This window comes from Tenrec ecaudatus, chromosome 6, assembly GCF_050624435.1.
Source record: "Tenrec ecaudatus isolate mTenEca1 chromosome 6, mTenEca1.hap1, whole genome shotgun sequence".
NCBI lineage: Eukaryota > Metazoa > Chordata > Mammalia > Afrosoricida > Tenrecidae > Tenrec > Tenrec ecaudatus.
In genome coordinates, this window is record NC_134535.1 from 159849032 (window position 1) to 159870131 (window position 21100).

The 21100-nt window shown below is 48.5% G+C and overlaps 1 protein-coding gene and 1 non-coding gene across 5 annotated transcripts in view; both read right to left on the minus strand.

Annotated features, from left to right (window-relative positions):
* Positions 1 to 21100, minus strand: part of PFKFB3 (6-phosphofructo-2-kinase/fructose-2,6-biphosphatase 3) — a 90354-nt gene that overhangs the window by 43127 nt on the left and 26127 nt on the right. The window lies entirely within an intron of this gene.
* Positions 1945 to 2078, minus strand: LOC142452251 (small nucleolar RNA SNORA51). Its single transcript, XR_012785274.1, has one exon. It is a non-coding gene; the product is annotated as a small nucleolar RNA SNORA51 (small nucleolar RNA).

Below are 21100 nucleotides of genomic sequence, written 5' to 3' on the forward strand. Positions count from 1 at the left end.
AGTTGGAAACCACCAGCTGGCTCCTTGGGAGAAAGAAGAGGCTTTCTACTTCTACAAAGAGTTACACTTTCAGGAACCCACAGGGGCCGTTCTGCCCTGTCCTCTAAGGTCGCCAGGACTTGGAATTGACTAGTTGGCCGTAAATTTTGATTTGTTTTTTTCTCCCCCACTACCCAATAAAAACCAAACCATTGGGTCGATGCCCACTCATCATGATCCCATAGGCCAGGGTGGAACTACCCTTGTGGGTTTCTGAGTCAGTACCAGTTTACAGAAGTAGAATTCCCCATGCCCCGTTTTTCTCCTGAGGAGCCAGAGAAGCTGGAGGCTTCAAACTGCTGACCTTCGGAGCATAGCCCAATGTGTAACCACAACACCACCAGGGCTCCTCCCTGCCCAACTGCGTTTAGCTTTAGACCACAAAGAAAGGAGAAGGGATCTTTATCAAAGGCTTGAGAAACAAGGGGTAGCAGGTAGAGGAAATGTTGTAACCTGCTATGTTAAGCAGCAACCAAACCAAGACAAGAAACAATTGCGGGGGAGCGGATTCTGATTCGTGCAGATTCTACAGGTCACTCAGTAGAGCTGCCCTTGGCCGTCATCTTTATGGAAGCAGATGGGGGGGTGTGTCAACCTTTTTTATGTCCATGGTGCTGCTCCCAAAACACCAACTCCCTGCTCTCCAGTTGATTGCAACTCGCAATGATTCTGTTTGAGCAGCCCCTTTGAGTTTCCGAGACTGTAACTATTTGGGGGACTTCCTCGCTTTCTCCAGCTGAGCGGCTGGAGGTTTCGAACTGCTGACCTTGTGGATCACAACCCAACCTGTAGCCACTACTTCACCATGTCTCCCATGGTGCCTGCTGGGTGGATTCAAACCTAGAGACCTTGCTACTAAGTAGTCAGGGGTTCTCATATCTTGTGAAAACATTACCTTCAGATTGAATAAATTAATAATTGTTTGAGAAAATTATATCTCCGGCTACCTTGGGTCCATGCCAATATCCATTATAATAAGTCACAGTCCTTTCTCTGTCCCACCATGAAAAGCAATCAGCTGAAAGAAAAGGTTCTCGTTCAGAATTTGCTGGGGAAGCTGGTCCTAAATAGTCTACCCTGACTCCCAATTGCGGTCCTCTGGAAAAAAGATCCAGCGGGCATCCTAATCGGTATCAATCCCATTCCTCGACCCCTGTGCTGTGCTATCTCAGTCTCCCTACCCTGAGCTGTCTCTGAGGACACTGCCAAAGCCCAGCTTCTACAGGGGCACTGTGGGCCTGATGCAGGGTCACCTGAGATGACTGAAGATACCCTGCGGAGCTACTCTGACACGTGTGCATGTGCGCTCACCTGAGACAAAGCAATTACGGGACAACTGGCTGTTGTTGTTTTGCCTTTTGTAGACATCTAGTTCCTCTCATATGCCAGGTGCACAGACTAGCTCCATCCATTCTCACCCTTTGGGACGAGGGCTGTCGCTGTGCCGTTAGCCCTGCAGAGATGTGAGCCACCAGTGAGTGCGGCCTGGCTGTGGGGCTGCCCAGCTCACTTTCCGACATACCTCTCAGATCATTTTAAGCCATGGCAATGTGCCCTAGAACACTGTGGCTTTGTTTCCTGCCAGAGCGTATTTCTCAACAGCGCCGGTTTGTAGACACATGCAAAACATCGATTAAAGAAAAACCCAGAAGTACAGGCAAACCCAGATAAACAGGGGTAGCCGCTCTGGGTAAATACCCATTATGCAGTAGGGAGAACTAGGCTCTGACTAGAGCTCTGATCAAACCACCTGCTGCCTCCTGTCAAGGCCCTCTAACTCACAGCAGCGCTGCAGGTCAGAGCAGAGCTGCCCCACACTGCTGCCAAGGCTATCACCCTCCTGCTGTTTGGCAAAGAATTGTTTTTTATTGTGACTGCTTTCTGTGTCTTTTTTTCCCCTCGGTGCCATGTTGCCCCATTCACAATGCAAACCAGGCACAGACAGGGCTTGGGTTGAGGTGTGTACATGGCACTTACTTTGCCTCCTTTTTCTATACAGTTGGTGTAAGAGCACAGCCTGTGGTTAGCACAAGGAGGCATTACTGTGACCATTTTTAGGTGGCAGTTTAGAGAGCCAGTGCCCACTTCCAACAGCAGAGGCTTGTCCATACGCAGCTCTCATGTTCCCATTAAAACGTGCATTTTCCTGACTACAGAGCCCACTCCTGGGCTGTAAGACAGCAGAAACATGGTTTTCACTAAAAGCATGAATTCACCCCATAATGTCAAGAGGATCCGGTTCTATGAACAGCTAAATGCTGAGTGGAATTGTGAGACCCATGGAAAATAACATGCAGAGCTCCAAAATAAAATAGAAACAAACTCCCTGCCAGCGAGTCGATGCCAACTCACAGGAACAACCCTCTAGGACAAGGCACAACTGGCCCTGTGAGTTTCTGACACTCTGTTTATGGGAGTAGAAAGCCCCATCTTTCTCTAACAGGGTGGCAGGCAGTTTCAGATTGACGACCTTTCAGATCATGGCCCAACATGTAACCACTATGTCACCAGGCCTCCATCATGCTGAGCTACAGACTTGGAATTATTAAAACAAAAAGCAAACTGTGGAAAGCCACGGCTAACCTAGGCTTAGATCCTCAACCACTACAACACTTCAAACGGAAAGCAAGGAAGAGACGGCATCGTGTGGGGGTAAGGACGGGGGGCTGAGAGGAGGTGATGACAAAAATCTTGGTTCAGACCTTGTCTAAATCTACTCACAGGACTTCCCTCTACAGACTCGAGAGCCCTTATCAGTTGGCGAGGCGTCTAGCCACAGCTAGATGGTCTCTAAGCAATCCTCCATTTTTCCAGTGATAAAGACTAGTGATTCAAACTGTTCCCAGTGATAAAGACACTGGAATGTTTTAGTAATGGCTAGACTGTAAGCAACTTAAGACAGAGCTGTTCGTCTGTGCACCGCTGAAATCCACCATAGTGTCAGGTACACAGATGTTCAGTGTTTGTTTGGCAGACAGAGTCAAACTAGAAAGGACTGACCTAGGACCATGGCTGGAAGTAGTTTCCCTCAGCCTTCCAGAGACCACAAGGCGCTGAGGTTGATGGCAGTCAAATGAATCAGCAAATGCTTCTAAACGGGCATTTTTAATTAGATCTCTGAATGCTGCTGCTATTCGATGCTGTCAAAACCATGTTGGACTCCATGGCCCCACCAAACAGTCCGTTCTCCCAGGCTGTCATCTCACGGCAAACGGCTCGCCAGGTCTCCTTTCGCAGAGCCTTTGGGTAGGTCCACAGCACCAAGCCTTAGATTGCCACTGAGTGTGTAACTGTGGGGTCTCCTTAGATGCCAATTCATGTCCTCTCACCTTTGCTGCTCGGTCATTTTGTCTCCTCAGCAGATCTGTTCTAGTCCCCCTGGAAGGGTCACCAACAATTTGGGGTTGCTCACCCTGGACTTTGGTGAGCGTGGTGAGCAAGAGCCAGACCTCGCTGTGCTGGCGTGGAAAGCACAGGCCGGTGCTCCGCTGGGGGAACCCGCAGTTGAGAAAGTGGGGAATGGGTGCTATGTTGCAAGGGCTGCTCACAGAGCAGATGGGGCAACTCTGATAGGAAAACATTCTAAAAATAGAGACGAATCAAGCCACCCATCCCGTCCCGGAGATACGGGTTTTGGAAAGTGATGCTGACTCCAATAAAAACCCCAACCAAACTCGCTGCCATTGAGTCGATGCCGACTCACAGAGCCCCCAGAGGCCAGGGTAGAACTGCCCCTGTGGGTTTCCCAGAAAGTAGAACGTTGCAAAAGACAGCTGGGGCTCAATTACTACTTGTGTGGAGAGTTCAAATTACAGAATGTGACTGTCGGTAACTGCCTGTGACAAGACCAGCATGAAGTTCCTCGTTTGTTCTCCTTTCAGGGACTCTTTTGCAAGGAGAACTTTTGACCGGCCTTTAGAGAAAGACAATCGGGATGTTGGAGCTGTTTCGAAAAGGAGCCTGTGAGGAACTGTTAAAGGCTAGGCGGCGATAAAGAACAGGGTGATGAGATGAAATGACAACTAGCTTAGGTGCAGGAGGAGCTGCTTTGCAGACTGCCGGCTGAAAGGACACAGGAGAGCCATCAGCTGGGCTGCCACGGACACCAGGGGGACAGGGATAAGTGGCCGACCCATTATAACTCCCAGCAGCAGCCCAATTCCCATCTGTCGAAAACATAGACAGCTGACCAAGTATCTGATTTCTGACCAGCCCTACCGCTTAGAGGCCCCAAGATTCTGAACGCCCAGGCCTGGTCCTAGCTCTGCCTCTCAGCCGTGTGGCTGCGCCCACGTCCCTTCACTGCACTTTGTGTTTAGAATGATCTCAGTGGTGCTTTTCCATTTGAAATGTGAGACCTGCAAGACAGCGTACTCTGCTGATGATGTAGCATCAGCCAGACATTGGAACTTGGGTCGTCAAGGGGCTGGAACCCAAGTACAGAGACTGGGACATTCCTTTGACGGGTCCCTGAATCTGCAATGGCCCTTGAGTGAACCTGCTGGTCTCTCTTCTACTTTTCAGATATATAATTTTATTGTGTTTTTCGTGAAAGTTGACCTCTCAATTTGCATTACACTAATTCTTTCCCATTTGTGTATTGGGATGGCTGAAGTATAGTAGGGTACTTCTTAATCAAACCAAGGAATCACTGGTGGTTTACTGGCCAAGTTCACAGGAGACCAGTGTTCAATTCCCTGGCCAATAACCCACACGCACAGCCACCATTTGTCCATCGGGGAGGTTTATGTATTGCCGTGATGCTGAACGGGTTTCAGTGGGGTTTCCAGACTAAGACAGACTAGGAGAAAAGTGTTGGCCATCTATTTCTGGAAGAAAGAAAAGCCAGTGAAAATCAGATGGATCCCAGTGGCAGCTAACAACAAAACATCCTAACCAGCCTCCTTGCTCAACACTGAAGCCTAGAAATAAAATTCTATTTTTCCATCAATGTTTGAAGCCCTAGAGATTCACAAAGGGGTGACACGAGGTTCGTATCCCAAGTGCTCATAGTTCTGTTTCATTTTCTATTATCTTAGCAATTATATGTGTTATCTCACTGCCATCAAATTGATTCTGACTCCCAAAGATCCAATACAGGGTTTCTGAGACTATAAACCTTTGTGAGAGCAGAAAGCCTCATCTTCCTCCCTGAAAGTGGTTAGTGGGTATGTTAGACAGGGTTCTCTAGAGAGACAAACCAGATTGCTAGTAATTATATATAAAGATATTTATAAAGCTAGATATATAATACAAGAAATGAACCATTAAATTATATACAGATAGATAATACAAGAAATTAACAGTTAAATTATAAAGCAGTGAGACACTAGCAGTCCTTTAAGGCTTGAGAGCTGCCAGGTGCCAGTCCCCTTCTGTAGAGAGAGTTGGGCTATATATACCCAGGCAGCAAACAGCAAGGCAGGTCCCCAACTGTCATCAACTGTCGGTTCCCAGCTCCAGAGATGAACATTCCAATCGTGTGGGCTTAAAGGGACCTCAACTTACAGCGACACAGTCCACAGGCTAGGCATCCCACAGGTAGTGTACCCCTTTAAACTGAGGCACAGAACAACCAAGGTGAGGCTCACCGAGCCATTTATCCCTCTGCCCTTCAATTAATCCTACTTGTGTTTATCGGCCAGGCTGGCACAATAAACTACAGCAGTGGGTTTGAACCGTCCGTCTTGTTAGCAAAATGAGGCTGTTGCTAGATGCCATCAAGTCGGTTCTATGTGCAAAAGGAGGAAACATTGCCCAGTTCTGGGCAGCCTTCAAAACCTGCCACTCAGGTGTCCCTGAGAGAACAAACTTGCTTAGCAGTTGCAAAGAGCGCAAATAAACGAGCTGCCAGGGGAGGTGCTTCAGACGCAACTGAGGCTGTGCTTTCCCTGGGCAGCCCTAGATGATATCTGACCACACAGCAGGGCTCTCCATGCCCCCGGGCACCACTGCCACCATCACCACCACTCGCCCTGCCTCACTTAGGACTCTTTTACTGGCGCTCCCTTTGGATGGGCTAAGCTTTCCTCAGAGCTGCCGAGCAGGCTGAGAGTCTTCCTATTCAGGCCCTCTCTCCTGTCACAGCTAGCAGACCTGTGACCCTCTCCGCTTCTTTCCCCAGGCCTTACTCCAATAAATCTTTGCATGGTGAACTCCATATTTGGGTGTCTGCTTCCTGGACGACACCACCACCATCAGTGGCTGGATCTTCATTATTTCATATTTCCGGAGCCCGGCTGGTGCAGGGGGTTAGGCGTGAGGCTGCTAACGGCCAGGTCAACAGCCACTCAGCAAGAGAAGGATGAGGCATTCTAAAAATGTTCTGTCTCAGATACCCAACAGGACAATCCTCTGTCCTACAGGGTCGGAATGAATCAGAGTGGACTGGATCCAAAGGCAGGGAAGTTGGCTGGGTTGAAACATATTCAAGGACTAAGTGCCGGGCTGCTAACCAAAGGGTCAGCGGTTCAAACACTCCAGCTGTATTACAGCGATAACTGATCAATGCTGTTGGTTGGAACAGGCGTGACAGCAGTGAATTTGGTTTTGGGGATGTCGTTGTGATACTGGTAGCCTTAGTGTAGAACTAGAAGGGTGTACATTAAAGAAATGCAAGAGAGGAGAGGAGGAAGGCCAGCCAGAGAACCTCAGGGGGCAGGAAAGGCCACCCCACCCCACCTCTTAAAAGAGGAGGCTGCCTGGAAGCCACTCCCCTGCGCTGCCCCCACTACTTCTCCATTTCAGATCCTGACGTGTGTTTTGAGATAGAACGCAAAGCTTCTCATTTTATTCAGATTATTCAAGTAAAATAACATTAATAATAATAACATTCATGAAATAACATATTAAAGAAAATAAGATACAGTAAGCATGAAAGAACCAGTTAGCCAATGGACACGGTGGTCTCTGATCCCTGCCTGCTAGGGGGGTTATTGATGTTGTCTGGGGCAGCAGGGAGTCTCAAGAGAATGACAGACTCAGCCCCAAACTGAAGGGTTGGCTGAAAAGCACCAAAAAGGAAGAAAATCCTAAGTCGTGGCGGCTTAGCCGTGGGTCAGCCTGGGAGAGGGAGGCTGAGCCTGGATAAGGGTAGCTTTGGTACTTCCTGCAATTTGTTAAAATTTGCTGACACTTGATACAGCATTAAAAGGAGCTTTCTAATGATGAGGGCAAAGAATGTACGGATGTGCTTTATACAACTGATGTATGTATATGTGTGGATTGTGATAAGAGTTGTATGAGCCCCTAGTAAAAGGTTAAGAAAAGAAAAAATAAAAGGAGCTTTCTTCCCTAAGGATCCCTCACTGAGGCGACCCTGTAATTGTCTCAGAGATGTGAGTGGCCTTGTTGGAAGAACACTTGGGCCATTTCAGTCTTTTCCATAATGAAACAGAGAGCCCCTCACTTGGCCTATTGTCACATCATGGCCTTCGGGGACCCTGAAGGGGCTTCCAACTGGAATAGCTTTGGCTGAAGTGATAAGCCACCAAAGCAGTGGACTATCGTCACTCAGTCATGACTCAGAATTCTATAAGCTATATGTACTGCATAATAAACGGAGGTCGCAGGCTCCAGAGGATGCACACTCCCAGAAGTGCGGTGGAGGCTAGATGCATCTGCTTCCGGAACAGATCCCAAAGCACCGGTGTGAAGTGGGTGTGTGGCGCGATCTATCTGCAGGAAGAGAGCCCAGTCAGAGATGCTTTCTGAGAGGGCTGCTGAGGAAGCCAGGGGTGGTCTCTCGATTTTTCCCAGAGGAGGGAGAATACCTCCCGAGTCTTCATGCTGAAACCCAGGGTGCTTTGCACAGTTTACTGCATAGTCCTTATGTAGCATGGAAAGAAAAGGAGGGAACAAGGGAGGGAGGGAGGAGGGAAAGCTAGAGGGGACTCCCCTAGGGTGTTTGCAGATCAGTCCTGTTCTTCATGACTCTGCCAGGTTCTTGGAGCAGGTTTCTCAACATGGGCACTTCTGAGCTTTGGGTTGCCTAACTCCTGGTTGTTAGGGGCTCTCCTGGGCATCATAGGGTGCTTCAGGACCCTAGCACCCACCCCGGAGGTGCCACTAACAACTCCTCAGATGTGACACCCCCAAACAACTCCGGACACTGGCAAATGTCCCTGAAGGAGGGAGGTCAAAGTCACCCCCATTTGAGAACCACTACTCTAGTCTAGAACAGAAGGGTCACCTTAGTGGCGAAGTCAGGTAAGCCTTGCTCAGCCATTCACACCGCTCTGTCGGAGAACGATGAGGCCATCTGCTCCCATAAAAATTTACAGCCTTTGGAAACCTTATACAGGGTCATCATGAGTGGAAATCTCGACGCCAGTGGGTTTGAGATTTTTCCTCCTTTGCTTACTGTAGAGTAGGGAATGCTTCAGGCTTCACACCAGGCTGAGTCTAACTCATGGGGACCCTTCAGGGCAAAGGAGAACTGTGCCAAAAGGTTTCCAAAGGTGTCACCTGTGGGAAACAGAAAAGTTCTTCCCCAGGTTGCCCCCCCCCTTAATATATCCCTAACCTAAGGTGCTGTGTGCAAACACTGACCACACACTTGGCGATCAACTGCTTAAAGGTTATCTGCCAGTGTACATTGGTGCAGATAGGAACTGCAAACAGAGAATCCAGGACAGATGGTCCCGTGCTGAGAGTGGAGATACCGGGAAGGTGGGGTGGAAAGGGGAACCAATGACAAGGATCTATATATAACCTCCTCCCTGTGGGATGGACAACAGAAAAGTGGATGAAGGAAGATGTCGGACAGTGTAAGATATGACAAAATAATAATAATGTACAAATTATCAAGGGTTCATGATGGAGGAGGGAGCAGGGAGGGAGGGGAAAAATGAGGAGCTGATAGCAAGGGCTCAAGTAGAAAGCAAATGTTTTGAGAATGATGATGGCAACAAATGTACAAATGTGCTTGAGACAATGGATGGATGTAAGGATTGTGATAAGAGTTGTACGAGCCCCCAATAAAATGATTAAATTTTAAAAAAAAGAAATCCAAAGGAAGCGCATCAAGGCTAAAGCGGGGGGAAAAAAGGTTATCTGTCAGAAGGTTACCAGCCATCTTGAGCAATCAGACCCTATAGTCTGTCTCACCCTAAGTAGAGCCCACTCCCTTCTGATAAGGGTTCCCTTGAAGGAGAATCCAAAGGCACCAGCTGCCATCTTGACTCTAGTCCCCCTCTCTTGTTACCTGTGTGCCTTCCTGTCATGAGTATGTCTATTGTACAACTCCTTCCTGTTACCCAAATGGTTACCTGTAATACACACCCCAAAAGCAGCTCCTGGGAAGTAATATATTCCCAAGTGAATATATTCACTCTCTCTGCACAGATCTGGCTCCTGAGGTCATGATGGCCCCATTCAATTGTGGAGGCTGGTACCCCACAGTCATCTTCATAGAAGTAGACTGTCACATCTTCCTCTCTCAGAACAAAATTACGGGAAATCGTCTTAACATGGGTTCTAGAACTTTTACACACAACTCTGAGCACCAACTTCCCGGCTAAGAATTTATTGCGAGCCACCAACCTACGGATTAGCATTCAACAGCTTAAACACTGTATTGTCCTGCATATCACAACAAGGTGGGTGTGGGTATGGAAGGTTCGACTCACCCTGCTCCTTAAAGCCCATCTTTCAAACGGAAGTTCTCAGGGCAGAATGAGCTATAATGCACCACCACCAAACAAACAAACAAACCCCCCCCCCACAGCCACCTGTTTCTTCCCGCATCATATGTCTACCAGATTCTTCATGAATCGTCTCTCACTGCCATGGAGTCAATGCTGATTCATGGCGATCCCCTGTGGGCTCCTGAGACTGTAACTGTTTATGGATGGAAGTAGAATGTCCAGTGTTTCTCCCAAGGGGCTGCTGGTGGTTTTGAAATATTCAACATGCAGATCGCAGGGCAACTCATAACCACTACACCACCAGGGCTCCGTGATAGCCATGGGTGAAAAACAGCACTCACGTTCAGACCAGAGGTCAACAAATACAAAGCCAAAGCCAGAAAATGGGGGCAGGGAAATCGGGGAAGGAAACAAACCGAGTTCCATTAAAAAGGCCGTTGACACATTACGGTACACATAACTAAGGTCCCTGGCAATTTGTGTGGCAACCTTTAAATGAAAACCTAATTTTCTGTGTAAATGTTCACCCAAAACTCATTAAAATATTACTCTAAAAAATTACAACCTTGGAAACCCTATAGGGCAGTCCTGGGCTATTTTATGGAGTCACTATGAGTTGGAATTGACAATGGCAATGGATTAGACGGTACCTGACTACAATAGATTCCTATCATGTTGAGGACACAAAAGATACATGCATAGAATGCAGTCAGTAAATAAAACCCGAGTCAAAATAGAAGAGAGTCTAGAGTAAGTGACACCCTTGGAGCGGGTATTCACGCTATGCCTGTGCCTTTGTTGTTGTTGCCTATGTGATTTATGACAAGTCATTTGGCAGCGTTTAAATATCAGTGTTGCTGAAATGAGGAGGACCTCAGAGCATGTTGGTGAAGATCAAGGATTGCCGACTTCAGCATGGATTAGAATTCACTGTAAAAGCCTTACAAGTGGATCATGATAAATGGCAAAAAGATTAAAGTTGTCAAAGATTTTTCCTTGCTTGGACACACCACCAATGCTCATGGGGGTGGCAGTCAAAAGATCAAAAGATGCGTAGCACTGGGTCAACCGGCTGCACAGGACCTCTTTTAGAGTCTTAAAAAGCAAGGATGTTACTTTGAGGACGAAGGCACTCCTGACCCAAGCCATGGTCTTTCCTTTTTGAGAAATCATTTCTTTGGGGGCTCGTGCAGCTCTCATAACAACCCACACACGCATTCTTGGTGTCAAGCACATTTGTTGCCGTCTTCGTTTTCAAAGCCATCGTCTTTTCAATCCCTCACATGGCTATGAAAGTTAGACGATGGAAGCAGGACTGGAGAAAAACGGATGCATTTGGACTGAGGTGCTAGTGAAGAATAACGAAAGAGCCATGGGCTGCCAGATGCACAGATCTGTCCTGGAAGAAGTACAGTTAGTATCCCTTAAAGAGGCCAGGATGGTGAGACTTGGTCTTTGGATATGTTGTCCAAATACTTTGGACACGTTGTCAGGAGAGACTAGTCTCTGGAAGAGGGCATCATGCTTGGTGAAGTGCAAAGGCAGCAAAATCAAGAAAGACCTTCAAGGAGATGGGCTGGCACCATGGCTGCAACAAGGGGCTCTAGCTAGGAACGACTGGATGGCACAGCACTGGGCAGTGTTGTGTACAGGACTGCTACGGGTCAGTACCAACTGGGTAGCGCCTAATAACAATAACCAACAACATTTTTCGAGTGTTTTGTTTTTGAGGGGTGATACATGGGTTGACCTCAAAGTCGGCTGGATAAATTCTCAGGATACTAAAAGTACCAGGTAATTTCCAGAGAAAATTCCAGGTTGCTGCCTGTTACCATAGCCTAGAAAAGTCCCCTGGGAGCAGTCTGCCCCAGTGCCTTTGTCCCACGGAGACCAGGAGCCAGTGGAAATCCCCCAGAGGAGCAGGTGTGACATGTGAGATCCAAGTTTATAAGGAAAGAAGCTGGCTGAATGCTCAGATTTATTCTGAGTTGTGCAGTCTTAAAGCCTGGAAGAGAGTTAAGGAAGAGTCTTAACACAGGTTCTAGAACTTGCAAACCCAGCTCTAGGTGCCAATTTTTCCCCTACAAATAGATCTTTTTATAAATTCTTTCTTAATAATTTTATAAGGGGGGTTGTACAACTCTTATCACAATCCATCCATCCATGTGTCAAGCACATTTGTACATTTGTTGCCATCATCATTCTCAAGACATTTGCTTTCTACTCCAGTCCTTGGTATCAGTTCCTCATGGTTTCCCCCTCCTTTCCCCCTCCCTCCTCCCTCATGAACCATTGATAATTTATAACTTATCATTATTTTGTCATGTCTTACACTGTCCGACGTCTCCCTTCACCCACTTTTCTGCTGCCCGTGCCCCAGGGAGGAGATTATATGTAGAATTTAACACAGTGATCAGCCAGAAAAATGGGTGTTTCCTAAGACCTCACGTGTTTCACAGTTGTTGCATGCCAGTCTCCAGTGGGTTCCGACATCAGCAGCTTGCTTTCTTTCCTTTATCAGCTCATTTAATCCCCAAGTGGCACATGGAGATCGGCAGCTATTACTATGATGATGCTCACGATAAAGACAAACACACCAAGACCCTGAAGTTAAGTGACTCCTTTGAGGTCCTGTATTAGTAACTGGGGGTGTTGGATGTCATACTCAGGGCTCCGACCAGGCTGCTTAGCGAAATTCTCACCCCGCCTACCCCCATTAACTCACAGGCCGTCTTCAGGAGAAGCTGGAGGACTTAGTTAGGTGCGCTGGTCTCTTCCTCCTCGGCTGCCCCACCCCCAGAGAACGGGGTTGATGGGAACAGATCCTACAGGAGGGTTTTTGTGGCCAAGAAGGTCATCATCCCCATCAGAGCTGCCTACACAGCGCTTACCAAGAGCTAGACCCGAGCTTGAGCCTCACCTACTAACTCATCTGTTTTTCAACAAAACTTAACTCTGTTTTGTAAATGAGGAAATTGAAACAGAGACATTAAATCATTTATTTAAAATCAAAGAACAAGGAAATGATACAAATCACAAACGAAAATGAAACTCATTGGTACTGAGTCAATACTGACTCAAAGGGACTCTACAGTACAGGGTAAAATTGCCCTAAGAGTCTCCAAGACTGGAACTCTTTACTGGAATAGAAAACCCTGTCTTTCTTCCTTGGAGCTCTGGTGGTTTTGAACTGTTCACCTTCCAGATTACAGCCCAATGCATCACCGCGATGCAACCAAGGCTCCTGGAAATGATACAGGTGGGATTTACACTCCGCCATCTTACCAGTTTCCTCTTGGCCTCGAAGCGAGATACACTAGCAGATGGCAAAACTGAAAAGTACAGGGACTCCATGCAGAGCAGCGGTGTGTGCGCGCGCGCACGTGCGCATGCATGCACCCAAACACGCATACTCCAGATCCTGCTGGCTTGGTACTCTGATACGCCAGATCTTGCTGGTTTAGCTGGGACTAAAAGGGTGGGTCCTAAGGATGGAAGGTCACGCTGGCTAACCCCAATGTGAAGAGAGTGGAAGTTCCAAAGAATTGGCAAAAGCACCTCACTCTCTTGGCAGAACCCCACCCTTCTGTTCTCCTTTGCCCATGAGCTTAGACTAAATGCAAACTGCACCCACATTTGGGTAACAGTCAGAGAACAACACAAAGTACCTGAAAGTCTTGCCTCTTGCCTCTCTCTGTGTGTTGTACAGGGTTCGCTAGAGAAACAGAACCAGGACACTTATGATTTTAGATAGATAGATAGGTAGATAGATAGGTAGATAGATAGATAGAAAGATAGATAGATAAGACATATATACAGAATGAAGGAATATAACAGCTAATTAGTCCACATAGCAGTACAGATGGCTCAGTTCAACTTACTTCCTTGGAACAGTTAATACACTGGAAGTCCTTCAACTCATGAGGGCTGCTAGGTCCAAAGTCAAGGAAGCAGACAACTGAGCCTTCCCATGGGCAACGCAGGCAGTACGGCATTTGCAGGCAGCAAAGAGCAGGGTGGGTCACCAACCCTCAGGAAGATGCCAGGGTCCAACTGTCCAAAGTTCAAATGATGTATATACCAGCAGCGTGGCAAAGCAGGTCTCAAAAGAACCGCAAGCTTTAGCAACATGATCCAGAGGTTGGCAGTCCCACAGGTATTGTAGCTCACGAGCTGGGGCAGAAAACTAGCAGCTGCACTCTGGTTCGATCACCAGAGAGAAAGAGAGAGAGAGAGAGAGAGAGAGAGAGAGAGAGAGAGAGAGAGAGAGAGAGAGAGAGAGAGAGAGAGAGAGAGAGATAGATAGGCGGGGCTTGCTGAGCCATTTATCTCTTTGCCCTCCAATCAAACTGCGGCCTTATTCATCCCACATGTTCTTATTGGCCGGGTTGGCACAATAAACCCACCTATCACACTCTCCTACTGGTTTGTACCACAACAGAGTCTGCATAAACTCAACTTCCTGTGACAAAAGACTGGATGCAGTGACAGTAAGGGAGCATCCTGCTTTCCCAAAGCCAAAGCCCTAATTCTACCCCCAACAGGGCAAGCTTGCTGTCAGGCTCCTCATTCTGTACTTTAGGCTGAAGCAGACTGGGGGCTACTGGACACCTGCTCATAGGGAGGGCGGTCAGGCCTGCTTTTTAGGTGTCAACTGCTGCTCCGCGGCTTGGCACGAGGATGGAGACGGCCCACTGCACACTGGCCCCCAATTCAGCTAGAGGTCTTCCTGCCCAGTGCCCTCTTCTGGCCCAGCATTAGTTCTGAGACTACTTGTTATTAGTGATCCACAGATCCTCACTCTTCCCATCTTATGCCCCAGAGTCTCTCAGGAATGAATAGTGTAGCCCCCAATTACGTGTCCATTTGGGGAGACGAGATCCTGAGTGTTGTGTCATTAGCTACGATGTGTTGTAAACCCTGGCCTCTATGATGTAGTGAGACAGGATTTGCTATGTCCGTGAAGTGAGATAGAATCCACAGGATTAGAAAACATCTTGAGTCGATCTTTTTTGAGACATCGAGTTGGATCTGGGGGCTTTGCACAAAGAACTTCAAGCCAGGAGATAGAGGGAGAAAGCCGTCCCCTAGACCCTGTGCTCTGAATCAGAGCTTCTAGCCTCGCAAATGGAGAATTAAATGTATTTCTTCCAGTCACCACTTGCGGCACTACAGTTTTAGCAGCACTAGACAACCAGGGGAGAAGGGTGAGACTTCGTCGCATGTACTTTGGGCCTGCCACTGAGAGAGACCAATCCCTGGAGAAGCGGAGGGGCAGCGAAAAAGGGGAAGGGCCTCTGCGAGATGGACTGACACGGTGGCTGCAACAATGGGTTCTAACACTGTAACAGTTGTGAGGGGGCACAGTTCTGGGCAGTGTTTCATTCAGCTCTACAGGGGCTGCTGTACAACAGTGGAATCAGCTCGATGGCGCCTGACAACAGAAAACGAGGACGCTCCCCTCCCCACGCCGGAGCAATGCTGGCAGCTGTTTTCTGCCCTTCAGGCCCTCTCCATCCAGGGCCCACTATCTAGTGGAGGAGAAGGGGCAGAGTATATGTACATGTGTGGAGTGTATGTGTGTGTGTGTGTGTGTGTGTGTGTGTGTGTGTGTGTGTGTTGTACATGGTAGCGCAAGAGAAAGGCAGTAGCAAGAAACTATGGGCTTTACTCGGACAGAGGGAATAAGGGACTCTTGAAAGCTAATACTATGGGGATGAAGGGCTAAGAACTGGGGGCCGGAAACCCGGGACTATGCTGCGAACTCTTTTTTAAAAAGATTGTCAATATCCACATCGATGTCATATGGTAGAGACATCTAAATTTAAGGAACACACACAAAAATCTTGCTACTCTTCGGAAAACTAATACACACAGACTGTCTTAGTTTGGCTTCTTAAAAACAGAAGAATTAGAATACAAAGTTATGTATGTCAGATGATCGATTACATCAAAAACAGACTAAAAGAAAGCACATTAAAATGTCCATTTTTTAATTTCTATTTGGCAAGATTATAAATGACTTACTTCTATTTTTATATTTCCCAAGGTGAGTTTATTAGTTTATCATTCGGGGAAGGGGGAACGCTTTTCAAAATACTGTGAGTTGTAATTATTTTAAAAGCTGATTATTTTAAATGAGCCAAGGAGTAGCCATGCCGGCCATGACCACCTCATAGATTAAGCTGTCTCTCAGTTTTGTTCATGGTGGGTCCTGACTTCAGATGGCCACACTGCTCGGGCATCATTCAGGTAGACTGTAGTAATTTCACAATTCTTCAAACTAGAATGGACACTGGATTAAACTTGTGTTCTGTCTCAAACAGTATTCTCTGCCTTGATCTAGATTCTGTAATCTATCCCAATGGCCACACAAAACTCACAGACAGTATTCACGGTTAAGGGGTTTATGAAGGAAGTAAGAGGTTGCCGTGCAGGAAAGAAACGCTCAAGATATAGTTGTTCTTCAGGACACGATGCAAAGTTTTCGGAGCTACAGACAGACAGCCAACGGGCCTGCCGCACTCAGCTCAAGCTCTGTGGCTCAGCAAACCCAGCTCCCTCGTTAGGTATCCACAGGTCCCCCCACCCACACGGCAGCCTCCTGCCCAAGAGCCCTCAGCTTGACTTGCTCTGTGGGCTGGGAAGTCCTCCACTCTGTGCTGCTGCTGCTTCTCTGATGTCCACAGGCGTCTCTTGGATCCAGGAGGCTCACTGCCCGGCAACTTGGGCTCCGGAGGATGCACACCACTCCTGGTTCTTGCTAGTAGTAAGATCCTACTCCTGCTTCTCAGACCCCTCATTTGATACCCAGCAGGATGGCTATCCAAGGAATCCTGCTCACAACAGCGACCGGAGAATCCTATCAGTATCTTTCCCCCACCTTCTTACACAGACCCGTGCAGGAAAAGTCCCCCTGGGTGGGAGTTAGAGACTTTGGCTGGAAGAGCCACATGATTCACTGGCCCTGTATCTACCTCAGCACTGGGTACATTCAAATTGCTCTGATATCTATGCGTCCCTTGTCTACTTCCTGTCTCCGGCTCCCCTGGCCCTGGCGCCTGGACTCACCAGTGGAAAACACGTGTTGTGGCAGGGGAAGTCGTGGAGGTGGGTTCTTGTGCTTCCCCACCCTTTGCCTGCTGCCGCTCTGGGGTCTGCACACAAGCCTGACAGTCCCATTCACTGCCGCAGCAGAGGGAGGATGGCGGGGAGGTGGGAGGAGGAGAAAAATCTTGTTCACTCTCCAGGGGCTTCCTTGGGAAACGCCTGGAGCATTTCTTTTTTAGCCCCCATGCCTCATTGTGCCTCCCTGTAGACGTGGGCCTGTCTGCACAGAACGGAACACACTGGTAACTGATAATCACAAAGTCCCAGGCAAAGAAGAAGCGGTTTAGTCACAGAGTTCAAAGGCAGCATTTGGGCCACCAGACTACCTGGGCTCAATTTCCATCTTACCACTTACAGCTGGGTGACCTCAAGCCTCTCTGGGCTCTACAGTGTCCACCGGTAAAACAGGGACAATGATAAAGCTGAAGCAGTATTTGCTGCTTTTAGTCTTAGCTGATAAATTACTAACAGCTCCCTTCTCTTGGGGAAGACACAGTGGTTAAGACGATTGGCTCAAGTACACCAATGACTGTGAGGACGACGTGGGACCAGGCAGTGCCTCCCGCAGCTGTACGGGCAGGGGCCACTACGAGTGGAAACGGATTCGATAGCACCTAACAACACGCTCTCCTGTGCTTACTTTACCCAGACTCTCTCTAATCTTTCTGACTGCCCACACAGGCAGGTACGGCGGCTATGTTGGTGATAATTACAAAAGACAAGCCAAGCCCAGGAAGAGTAACAAACCTGTTCAAGGACACTGCATGCCGGTGGGGTGGCGATGCAGTCCTTGAAGGCAGTTCTCCCTGGAGAGGGGTCAGGAAGCGGGCTATTTCCCAAGGCAGGTATGGACCGGCAGTAATGAGCACCCTCCTCAAAGTTTCTGCCAACCCTGCTTGCAAACGGAAAGGCAGCAATGTGTGTGGTGCAGAGGAGACAGCCAGAGGCTGAAAACACGCACACACACACACACACACACACACACACACAACCTTCAACTACTTCCCCAACTTCCCCAACACTGCCTGGGCTGGAATTGCTCAAACAGAAATGAATCATCTTATCTCACAATCAGAGACCAAACTTAAAGGAAAATCCTTTATCTCCAGCCCCCAAACCAACAACCAAACTCGCTGCCATCCAGGGGATTCCCACTCCTAGTCACCCTGTAAGGCAGAGCAGAAGGGACCCATGGGTTGCCACGACTCTCCCTCTCTACTGGAGCAGGACGTCTAGTCTTTTGCCCTCGGAGAGGCTGGTGGGCTCCTCCTGCAGACATGGCTAGCAGCACGACGTGGAACCGCTATGCCCCTAGGGCTGCCCCACCCCCGGCCCCCGGAGAAACTCATCCCTGGCTTCATTCCTTACAAGAGCAATGGTATCTAGATGTCTGATCCGTCCCGACCTGAGGGAGAGAAGAGGGGACAAGGGGACGTGTTTGTCCACTTCATAGATCTTCCGGTGCTGACTGACCCCACCGCCTGCATGATCTTCCCCCAGGCCTCCAGGTCTTTTCTCACATGGCACTCACTGCTCGTGGTCAGCAGTTGAACACTTGACCACTGGTCCAGCAGGACTCATCGAAAGTGCACACAATGAGCAAACTCACTGCCATCGAGTCGATGCCAACTCATAGCAACTCTATAGGACAGGGTAGAGCTGCCTGCCCCTGAGTTTCTGAGGTCAGAACTGTTTGCAGGAGTAGAAAGTCCCCTATTTCGTCCACAGAGCAGCTGGCGGTTTTGAACTGCTGACCTTGAGGATCTCAGCCCAATGCATAACCACTATGCCACGAAGGCTCTGATCTACATGTTAAATGTTACTTACGTAGTGGGTCCCCTGTACTGCTTTATTTCCTCTGCCCAAGCATTTAGCGCTACCTAACACACTGTTATAAGGAGCTCTCCTGGTGCCGTGCACGAAGTGTTGGACTGCTAAGTCCAACATCTGTAGTTCAAATCCACCAGCCACTCCTCAGGGTGATAGATGAGGCGTTCTGCTCTCTTACAGATTTATAGACTCGGAAACCCTACGTAGGGTCACTATGAGGCAGAGTCAACTTGATGGGAACATGCTGTTATGGGTTAACTGTGTCCTCCCAAAATAAGCATTGCAAATCTTAATGTCATGTCAAGTAAGCATTCGACTGCTAACTGCGAGGACAGTGGGTCAAAACCCACCAGCCACCCCAAGGGTGTGAGATGAGGCTGCCTGCTCAGGTTAAAGATTTACAGTCTGAGAAATAGGGCGTGGTCGATCAGAATGGGCGCCGTGGCAGTGAGCATACTCGTGGAAGTGATCCCATTTGGGAAAAGGATTTTACTTATCATGTTCGTATAAGGCATTATTAATATAAAGTGTGTCTTCAGCCTAACCTCTTTTCAGATAATAAAAAAGGGAATTAGACACAGATGCAAACACAAATAGAAATGATAGACGCCAGGTAGAGATCTCCAGGGAACCAAGGAGTGCAGGTTTCTTCTCCTTGAGCCTTTGCCCTGAATTCAGACCCCCAGGCGCCCAGGTGCTGGGAAATAAATTCCTGTCCCTTACAGTCAATCCATTTTAGCATTTGTCACAGATGCTCAAGCTAGATGGGATGCAGGCTTCGTGTTTTGTCTATTTTCTTATTTTCCTATTTCTTATTTATCTCCTCCATGAGAGCAGATTTTCGTCTTCTTCTATCATTCATGAATCCTCCCCAAACCTTGAGCTAGACCTGGCACCCTGTAGGTGCTCCCTAATATGTGCTGAATGAACAATGTCTGCTCCAGGGACCCCAGGTTCCCAGGTCTTCAGCCAGGAAATCACCGGCCGTGATTCCTGAGAAGTGAATCTGGGGGACCCAGGAGAAATGCTAGGGAGAGCTGAACCACAAGTGGAATCAAAGGGAAACAGCTGCTCCTCCAGGGACCCTAGTTTCTTCTGCACGTGCCCAGGCCTCCGTCAGTAAAGCCTGCGGGAGCTGACACCTTACCAGGGAAGGTAACAGTAAGCACGGGACACTAGCGAAGCAGCCAGCTTCCCTCTCATCTCACAAAGCACTCACATTCTGAAGAGTTTCAAGGAGGAAGTGCTTCATTCCAGGCCCTTCTGATTCCAACCCGCACCCCCCTGCACCCCACCCCACCCCCTGCGCCCCACGCCCTACCCAAGCTTTCGTTTTTTGTCTATTCAGCCGGGACTCTGGTCCAGAGTCCTCAATGCTGACTCCAACCAAAAAATACGCCTGATGACTAAGGCTCCGTTCTTGGTTGCCCTGACTGGGGACAGGCTCCAGGACAAGACCCAGGAGGCCAGCCCAGGGCAGGGAACCCCCAGCCTGCAGAACTCCCTGAATGCCCTCTGCCTTAACGCCGTGCAAGACAGGTCAGGCCAGGTGTTGAGAGGATGCTGAGGCCCAGAAGGGCACTGAGCTTATTTATCACTTCCTACTGAAGACAAGACGACTCTTCAAAGAACTACCCCCTAGGTCTGGGAAAATAGGTGATCCAGCGAGGCAGGAAAACTGTTTCTTCCAGTAAGCATGCCTGAGTCACAATGTAAATACCAGGCCTAGGTTCCTAACATGAGCAGCGGAGTGAGTCAGCTGTCCAACTGCCTTCTTTTTCAGACAAGAAACTGAGCCTCCAGGAAGCTAACAGGACAAAGACAGGCTATGGGGCAGGCTGCACCCAAGGGAGAAGCTGAAGGTTGGTCACCTAAGCCCTTCCAGAAGCACGAAGTGATCTCATCCTGTGAAGATGGTGGCCAAGGGAGCCGATCTACTCCGTGACCCATGGGGCCAGCATGAATGTTTTTCAGGAATGTTTGTCTGTCTGTAGCAAGTGACACATGGGTATCACTGATCACACCTTTTTCTGTTTAACTTGCTTTTTTCCAAGGCCTTCTAATCCTCATAATCCACGCAAATCATGACATTTTACCTTATGTAACAGTGCTCAACCTATATTCTTCCGATTCCTTACTAACTGCACTCAGGTAAACCCTGAAAGCCCATCCTGGGCCACCTGTCATGGGTTGTCTCCTGGCCTCTCGTCTGTTCCATTCGACCAACCATCAAAGAGTCACTTTGCGAAAACAAGACTGTGGTTTCATTCTCCCTCTGCTCACAAACCACCACTGGGCCCCTACTTCTCCCAAACCAGCCTCAGCCTCCCTAGCCTACACTGGAGACCCTCCAGAGGGGACTCATACCCTCACCCCCCACCCCATCTCCTCTCCTCTCCAACCATTTGATGCCCCACCCACCCACCCGCAAAGCAGCCGTTCCTCCTCTTCACCTCTCCCCATCTACAGAGACA